We start from the raw sequence: 9,558 nt of genomic DNA, 5'->3' as shown, positions 1-9,558 counted from the left end.
TATCATTTCAAGAGCTGCCTAAACCAAAACCAAAACAAAACAAAACAAAAAAACTGGCTCTGCCTTTTATTGATTATAATAATGTTGCATCAGGATTACAGTCAAGGTCTTTTTTACATCCAAAACAATTCACTTTCTCCACATTTTCTGATACTACTTTGCCCTGTTTCAAAGGGTAACGGGGTCAGCATCTCAGTAATAATAGTTTCCATACTTAAATATAACTCTTGATGGCCATATTTTCTCTCCTTTCAATCATTTAAAGAGAACAACTAAGACTCAGTGTTACCTGGCTTTACCTGTTGTGCCAAACCCCTATCAAGTCCAACGGGGATGGCACTATGTTCAAAGGGTTGAAGAAGAGACTCAGAGCCATTGAATGGGGTTTTAGCGGGGGCTTACATACAGAGGAGAGAGTCCAGGGGTAGCAGACTGGGCAGGAGAACCATTGGTCTGGTGGCGGCACACTGGTCAGGAGAATCACTACCCTCACACAGTATGCAGTTTATATAGCATTTTCACTTAGCATCTTCCCACTAACTACCTCCACCTGGCAACCTTCATTCAACCCAAGGCAAAGGGCCTTGATCCCCTGTACATTAGGGACAGACCGGGGCTCAAATGTTCTTCACTGATAAGGAATGAATCTCTGGGTTGGCTACTCCCAGACTCCTTAGCTCAGAATGCTGAACACACATTCAGTATGTCTGCCATACAGTCGTTCTCAGGGTATGCTAAGTTGTTGCTGTCAGGTGCATCTACCATACACTACCTTCTGGTCAAAGACACTAGCATTGCAATGCGAACAAAAGGTATGAAGAAGGGAGGTACTGTGAAAGGATTACTATTAAATAACTCCAAAAGAATTCCTCCTGGAATACAGACTCTGTTTTATAGGACCTAAGACCATTTTAACAAAATATATTTATTGTGAAATGTTTATAAAATCCTGTAAGGAAATATTTGCAGGGCTGTGCCAGCATTATAGCTTCAGTGATAAATGATCTAAGCCCTAAAGTTACTCATTCCATCTACTTTGGGGTGTTTTCAAGTACCCATGCCAAAGAAGCCCCATATTTATTTCCATAATTGTCTAAGTCCTTTTTGATACTCATTCCCCCTTCACCTTCACTTTGAAAAAAAAAGACGATGATGATGAATAAAACAAAAAGTTATTTGCTATTCCTAATTCAATTTATGGAGAGAGCCCACTAGGTAAAAAATAACAGCATTAGGGGAAAAAATTATTCCCTAAAAATATGTTTATACAGTTTTGTAAAATAAAGGGGTTTGTAAAAATAGAGAAGACTCTTTTTTAATTATAATAACAATGAAAATAGTAGAGGAACCAAACAGCCTAGAATTAAAATTAATGGCACTATTGTTTAAAATAAGAGAACAGAAATAGATTCCATGTAAATCAGGTTTCTTTCAGCTTCTAATTCCATTTAGCTTGGAAAGACGAGAAAGAGAAGATAAAGCTACAAATTTAAAACTGACAAAGGGCAGTACTTCTATGCAATTTATAATTAATCTATGGGACCATGTGTCAGTAGAATTTATTGAGAAAAATAGTTCAGTGCTATTTTATAAGGGTAAGACATTAGAAGAAAAAGTATTGCTACTGAAGTTACGCTAGCTAAGAAAATATTATAAGCGCTATTTATCATCAAGATTCAGGTCATAAGTTGGCTAGCAGCTGGAGTCAAGAAAAAACACTGCACAAGTGGCCAGGTGAACTGTGGGTGTTTTACATCTTTCTTCAGGTGTTTTACTTAAGTCACTGCTAATGGAAAACATATTAAATGAAAGTCTCTTTCAGCCTAAAGTTTTGTAGTATTATGATCTATCTGGTCACCCTATTTCAATAAGCAACCTACCACAACCCTCCAAAAAACTATCCTCTGTTTTAGAAGGAAAATTTTATTTCATCTTCTCCATGCAATTATCTACATGTGTACAAGCTGAAAATACTAAGTAGTCACGTATTTTATCAGTGGTCCCTAACCTAGGAAGCTTAAAGACGTACTGATATCTCAGTTCTATTATTGGAAATTCAGATCTATTTTGTCTAGATTGCTACCTGGGCATAAAGGTTTTTGAAAGTTCCACAAGATTCTAATATGCAGCTGGGGTTGCAAGCCCAACGTGAAAGGCAATAGAACTGCCTCAAAGTACCCAAAATGAAGGTACACACAAATGCAGACACATGGACACACACACACACACACACACCCCTCTTAATAATATCCTATAAAAGAAAGACAAATATGACCTGTATAATAAATGATTTATATGTCCTTTTACACACCATATAAATTATTAGATTACTTATCAATTACTTTTAAAAAATTGTTAAATTACCTTTCTATAAAGATTTAAAAGCCATATAAGTAGAATTTGACACATTATCATTACACTTTACAAGCCACGGAAAAACAGTGTCCAGCTACTTACCATATGCCTCCTAAATTTTCCCAATCATCTTATCACATTGTTCTTAGCATATTATTTTTTCTGTCATAAAGGTACAGTAACAGATAACTTACACCGACTTCAAAAGTGATGGTAGCATTACCATGATTAAAAGTCTGTCAGTCCTTCCACTCTAAGGCCTTTTTAGGAGTCTTATAACCTGAACATTTGAGCTTGCTTCAGGCATAAACTTGACTTACAAGACCACAGGTGTAAACTTGAGTATCTACTCCTGATATATAGGTATGAAAATTATTTTATAACACCAATAACTAAATAAAGTTTGTTTTTACCATGTGGCCCATCATCAAATGAAAGATGAGTTTATCATCCTATTTAGAACTTTAGATGATTACTTAGACCAAGTCTGTTTTAAATTGGACAACTAACCTTTTTTGGTTTAGAGTTCCTCCTTGGAAATATCTAAGAATATAAGGAAAACCAACTTCTCAGAAGAGTAAGAACACAGTACTATAGATTGAAATATGATCCATAATTTTCAGCCCTTGTCTTTTAATATTAGAGTCATAGATCCAACTAAAAGGAAGCTCATGGTTTCATTTTCTCTAAATCAGAGTGCAAGACGGTCTTTTACAGCCATTGATGCCAGTGTGTAATAAGAGAAAATAAAATAGGGAATAAGACAAAGATATAGGATCTAGAATCAAAATATCACAAGTTTAAAGTAATTTACAGATTACATTAACCAAATTTATAAGAATGCAGGAATTCCCCCTAAACAAACTAAAACATTGTTTTCCAGTCAAATAACTTGGATCCTACCAAAAAGACTACAAAAAACTGTCTGAGTTCTAACAACTCTATCCATAATGATTCTGGAAGATAGAAGAACATACAAATTATCCACACCCTAGACTGCTAGTAGAAGCATTCTAAATTTCCTCCTCAACTATGCTTTAAACCTCCAGAATGTTCTTATAGCCACTTTGCTTTATAAGAAGCAAGTGCCATACCAATGATCTCATTCTCATGTAACTTTGTGGTACAGTTATTAAGAACACATGCTTTGAAGCCAGACACATCAAAGTTTAACTTATGGTGTCATCATTCACTTGAAATGTGACTAGAGGCAAATTACTTAACTTTATCTTCTCATATGTAAATGTGAGTTATAATACCTAACATATTAGGTTGTATGAATTAAATAAGATATGCAAAATGAATTTTACAGTACCTCGCTTACAAACTTATTTCTAATAATAACATTAGCAGGATGAAAGGATCCATTTTCCTGATTTTATAGGCATTACTAAGCCACAGAGCTGGAAGTCCTAGATAGAGGGACAGTCTGAATGGGAAAGAACTGAAGAGCCACGGAGAAGCCATCATCACTGGGAGCTATCCCTGGTGCTGGTTTCAGAGCCAGGGCCCTATTATCCTATGTTCCAAAGTTTACTCCTCAAACAAACCAAATTCCGGTTTCTGTTCTCACCTTGATTTAGTAATAGGTTTCTGCTACCTTGTGTTCCTAAACTTAATTACCATTTGCTTCTCTCAGATGTTGATTTATTTTCCCAAATGAAAACCCAATCTGACACCATTTGCTTCCTTTGCTAGACATTTTGCATTGAAATTTTGATGTAAAGTTATATCTTTTTATCTCTAACCCCAACAATGACAGTTACTAAAAAATTGTCAATGTTCTTTTCCCCTAAACTTTTCTTAGGAAAACTTAAATATGTCTGGAAGAGTAGTTAAAATTAATCCAAAGGTTTGAAAAGAATTAAGAGTACTGCTAAATTGTCCCAGGAAACTAGCAGCCAACTCTTGGAGCTAGAAAATTCAGCACAGCTGTAAGCACTACTTTTGCCATGCCCATGGCAGACATTACTAATCTATCATAGAATTCATTTTTAATTCTGAACATCTTAGAATCCTCGACAAGCTCCAAACAGCCATTGAGAGCCAAAAATGGCATGCAAATAGAAGCCTATCTATCATCGCCAAGTTATTATGAACATGTGAGTTTTTTCAAAAGAGGGCTTTTTTTCTTCAAGTCTCAACTGAAACACTGAACACACATTTATGATCTGAAGAGGATAGAAGCACCCTTACATTTTAGTTACATAGCAAGTACATGGTTATTAAAGAATCAGAGCTTCTCTTCTAAGACTGAAAGTGTTAGCCTTATGTCCTGGATAAATTCCAACTTAGGTAATTACATTCTGCTTACCTCACCCCCTTAGCAATTTTTTCAAGTGAATCCACTATTATTCTTCACTTCGTACCCTAACCTGCTGTGTAGTGTTGCGATGAGCTGTTAAACAGCTGCCATGCTTCACTCTACAATGGTGACTGTGCTGCACTGTATAATTTGTAACCATTCTCAGTGTGCTTTGGAATCTTTCAGGATGAAAGTGTTACCCTAAAATGCAAGATATCATCATCATTTTAAAGACATACAGTACAACTGCTTATTTCAGTTAAATTCAGCATAACATATTTAGAAAACACCTTATTTCATGAAAAACCATAAAACTAGGTTAAAATACCCATGGAACATGCTACAAAGATTATATGAAAAGGTATTTAAAGAAAGCAAACTATTTATCAACTATATGAATATTCTGCCAAAGAAAGGAATAGTAGGAAGAACAAATGCTTAAGACATTTTTATTTGAAAATACATCTGCCTTCATCAGATGGTAAAATTCCCAATGCCACCCAAGAAAACAGTGAAGAGAAAATTGAACGTGAAGTCAATGGGAAATGGAGGAATGCCAACACGTATGGAGAAAGAGATCAAGGATAAATACAATTTTTAACATTTTCTTATTTTTCATCAGGATAGCCAGAAAATTATACAAATTCATTTTCTTGGAGACATAATTTTTTTTTACTATAGATTGCCTGAGGACACTTGCAGACAGGAATATAATGTTGGCAATACTGAAAAGGGTGTCATGATGCAACCAAGAGAGGCTACTGCAGGTATGTGGACCTTCCACAGTTTGTAATTTGGTAGAGCTGCTTTCAGTCAGTGGCTCTCAACCTTGGTGTCATAGTAGAATAAGTTGTGGAACTTAAAAAAAACAAACAAACAACAAAAAAACAAACAACCTAGTTCCAACCCCAGATATTCTGATTTAACAGACTCGGACATCAGGACTTTTTAAAGCTCTCCAAGTGATTATGATGTCCACTTAACAGAGAAAAACCACAGGTATGGGCTATGTTTTACCAACCTGGTTATAATTGTGGTTTGACTGGCTTTTACTTAAGGCAGAAAAACCAATCACAGTATTTGAGGAGATGCATACGCTCATACACTAAGTCCTCATTCACAACTTCAATAGGTTCTCGGAAAGTACAACTTTAAGTGAAACAATTAACAAAATCATTTTTTTCCCTCATCAACTTTATAAAAAAACAACATTGAGCAAAATGGCATTATTTGAGGACCAGCTGTATGTTGTTTCTCTTAAAGTCACAGTTTCCAAGAACCTATTGATAACGTTAAGTGGGGGTTTACTGTACTTCATTAATACAGGCCACACAACTAGACCCCAAAGGCATGTTTCATGGAGTGATACTTCATCAACTGGGAGGAGAAAAGGCTCTGTCACCTAAGGATTATATTTTTGAAGGGTCAAAATTTTAATGTAATATTTTGGTAATAACTAGAAGGGTTTTGAACCGGACACAAGTTAGCTGTGGGTATTTTATTTGTGCTAAACTATAAAATCTTATACTAACTTTTTTTCTGACAAATACATCTAAGACATACTCTCTTTAGAACACACAAAAAAACTATTAACACACTAATGCTTACCTGCATATTAATCATCTACCTACAGTTAGAAGTACTGCACCCTCAACCCAACCCGCACATTCAGGACATACAAAAGAAATACTTACAAGCATGAAGATCACAACAGCCCTGTTCCACAGTGCTAATGCTGAAAAACAGCCACTAAATAAAACATAACAAACACACAAAAAATAAAATGTAAACAAAAGAGAGCAGAGGAAACCTAGCCATGAGCAGCAGGAAAGTGTCCTGAGTATCCCAAGTTCTATAAAAGGAATGAATAGGACTTACACTGCAAAGAGTTATTGAAGTGAATTAAGTTAGTCATGAGGGAAAAGATGGAAGAATACACTGATGAAACACGGTAGTGGTATGTGGATTATCCATATAAGAGCAAATTGAGTCATTTACTCTAATAATCCCTCAAAGCATCAGAAATTGAGGTAGCAACAAAAAAGAGGTCAGTTTAGATGCCTGTGAGTGGCAATTAAAGTTGATAAAGTGTAACAGAGGAGTAGGTGTGACTCATACACGGCAAGGGCAGAGAGATGTGCAGGGAATATATTCCACACATTGGGTGAAATACTTTACCTATGTTCTCTCTCACATGATCCTCACTTGATCCCTAGGATTTAATGTTAGAGAATCTAAGAGTATGAACAGGTGACATAATTTGACCAAGATACACATCTAGAAAGTGGCTAAGACCGGAATCCAAGTTTGACTCCTAAGTTTATGTTCTTCCCCCTGTACCACATTATAACACATGAAACTCCCCCTTACCCTACCCCATACTCTGAACTGACCAGAACATCAGCCCACCCCTTATGACGTCAGCCAGTTATTCCAACCAACAGGACTCAGGGACAAAAAGAGGGATTCACCTGATAGCCACAGGAAGAGGCAGAACAGGAATGTTGCTACAGCCACCCTGCAATGGAAAATTTAAATAGGCTCTGAAGACAAACCTGGAGGGAGAGCTTAGGAAAAAAATTTAATCATAAAAGATAAATAATTTATATAAAACTTGCAAAGAGAAAGCATTAAAAAATGTGATGGTTGTACATAATACTGATTCACTCAGGATCTGTGATATCAAATCCCAGAAAAGAGAGACAAGAAAATAATTTACAGATTCTGAGTTTCAAATGCTGGAAACTCTTATTCCTCACTCTTCGAATAAGTTTTATATGAGTAGCCCAGTATTTACTGGAAGAACAAAATATGCTATCAGCAAGCAGAGTTCACTGAGTCATATGCATTTTCATCTCAAAATGAGTTACAGATCAGAGAAATAAAATTATTTTCAGTGAAAAACACCCACAAGTTGTAAAGCAACTGAAATATTTGAGACTCTTCTAAGAAATTTCTGAATACCATCTATTCCTGAACAAATGGATCTATTTTGTCAATGTTGACTAATCCTATTCTCCTAACTACTAATGCAATGAATGACTCTAGTACCACATTACTAACAATCTCATGCAGTTTTTTTCTTTGCTTCTAAATTCTGATTCTGCTGCCATAGTGCTCCAACGACCTCAGGTAAACACACCTCTCCACTGCAGTTTCCCCAGTTATCAGATGACAGATTTGGATGGGAAGATTTCTAAAGTTTTTATTTCATAGATACCCTTCCAGTTCTGAAAAGTTCTGATTCTATTCTTTCATTAAAACAAAATCGACTGTCTAAAACTGAAAAGAGAATGAATCTGTCTACAGTGGAAACGTAGTTGACATTTTGTCTGATTTTCTATTTTAGTTAATAATACAAGAATTTTCAAAAACTTATGAATTGTTTTGAGTTCACTCACCCCCCACCCCTTGTCTTCTCCTTGTCTTTTGTTTCCAACAGAATTTATTACTATATCCTGGGTATTCTATTGTCCCACTGTCTCTTTTAACTCCATTCTCACATCATGAGACAGAAGCTCCCTCTTCAATTAGTGGAAAATAATTATAACATGCATTTAAGGATTCAGTATTATAAAATGAGTTTTGATATTATAAAAATGAAATATAGTAGCTTTGAATAGACCCATCTTTTACTCATAGATGACTTGGTCTGCTCAAGGTATCAGTAGATACTTAATAAAGCAGATTTGCACTGGATTTGAAATAGGTGGGTGTCCAAAACAGATAAATCAGCTCTCTACATGTAAATAAATTTAGAGGTACAGGCCAGACTCATGAACTCAAGAGCTGATGACAGGAACAGGAAGCACATTCCCAACTAGGGACTGAATTTCAAATAAGGACTACATTTCCATGGATACATGAAAATATACAGGAGAGAAGAGGTGCTAAAATGTTATTTCTTCTCTCGATGCCCACTAATTATAAGTAAATTTTAGTGTGTGACCAAGGAAGAAATAAGGAAGAACTTCTACCATTTTCATTTCATGGCTATTTAAGAAACAGGATCAAGATTCCAGTTTAGAAAAACAGGCAAGTAAATATGAATTTACTGAAGGAGGGCCAAGTATGTGAACATTTCCCAGCATTCTAAAATACAACGCTAAACAATTAGAATTACTTCTGTACTGATCAATCCACTTAACATCATTCATCACCCATGTGGAATGTATGAATATCATTTGTGCGCTAGTGAGCTCACCTTAATTTGAAGAAAAATTATAACTAGATATCCTATATGAAGTTCTCACTGTTATTTTTACAAAATGTTTTACAGTACCATATTTAACAGTACTGATGAACAAAATTGAAATCTTCCAAACATAGCGAAAATTATTTGATAACAAGTTTCATGAGAACACTTACTAATAAAAATAAATTTGTAGGCAACATTGAGTCAAATATAGTATGAACAAAACAACCAAACTTAAGGAAATCATATCATTTCTTTTTATAAATGGATTTGAGACATCATTTGTTGAAAATAACATAGTAGGAAGGCTGTCTTTTCAATATCCTCAAAGTTAATTTTTTGAATCTCATGATACAGGGCTGACTAGTTTCTGAAAAAAAATAATAAAGAATAAACCTATAGGCTGGGCGCGGTGGCTCAAGCCTGTAATCCCAGCACTTTGGGAGGCCGAGGCAGGTGGATCACGAGATCAGGAGATCGAGACCATCCTGGCTAACAAGGTGAAACCTCGTCTATACTAAAAAAATACAAAAAACTAGCCGGGCGAGGTGGCGGGCGCCTGTAGTCCCAGCTACTCGGGAGGCTGAGGCAGGAGAATGGCGTAAACCCAGGAGGCGGAGCTTGCAGTGAGCTGAGATGGGGCCACTGCACTCCAGCCTGGGCGGCAAAGCGAGACTCCGTCTCAAAAAAAAAAAAAATTTAT

At 35.8% G+C, this 9,558-nt stretch overlaps 1 protein-coding gene and 1 long non-coding RNA gene across 8 annotated transcripts in view; both read right to left on the bottom strand.

Annotated features, from left to right (window-relative positions):
• QTMAN (queuosine-tRNA mannosyltransferase) overlaps positions 1–9,558 on the bottom strand; it is a 359,520-nt gene that overhangs the window by 172,252 nt on the left and 177,710 nt on the right. The gene's annotated exons all lie outside the window — the stretch shown is intronic.
• LOC108544321 (uncharacterized) overlaps positions 6,847–9,558 on the bottom strand; it is a 9,448-nt gene continuing 6,736 nt past the window's right edge. Inside the window, exons 2-3 of the long non-coding RNA XR_001889807.1 lie at positions 7,132–7,178; positions 6,847–6,872 (exon numbers count right to left, since the gene is read on the bottom strand). This is a non-coding gene — a long non-coding RNA (uncharacterized LOC108544321). The remainder of the gene's footprint in view (positions 6,873–7,131; positions 7,179–9,558) is intronic.

The sequence above is a fragment of the Rhinopithecus bieti genome, unplaced genomic scaffold, assembly GCF_001698545.2.
Source record: "Rhinopithecus bieti isolate Rb0 unplaced genomic scaffold, ASM169854v2 scaffold_26061, whole genome shotgun sequence".
NCBI classification, from domain to species: Eukaryota; Metazoa; Chordata; class Mammalia; order Primates; family Cercopithecidae; genus Rhinopithecus; species Rhinopithecus bieti.
This window is presented reverse-complemented; position numbering and strand designations above follow the sequence as displayed.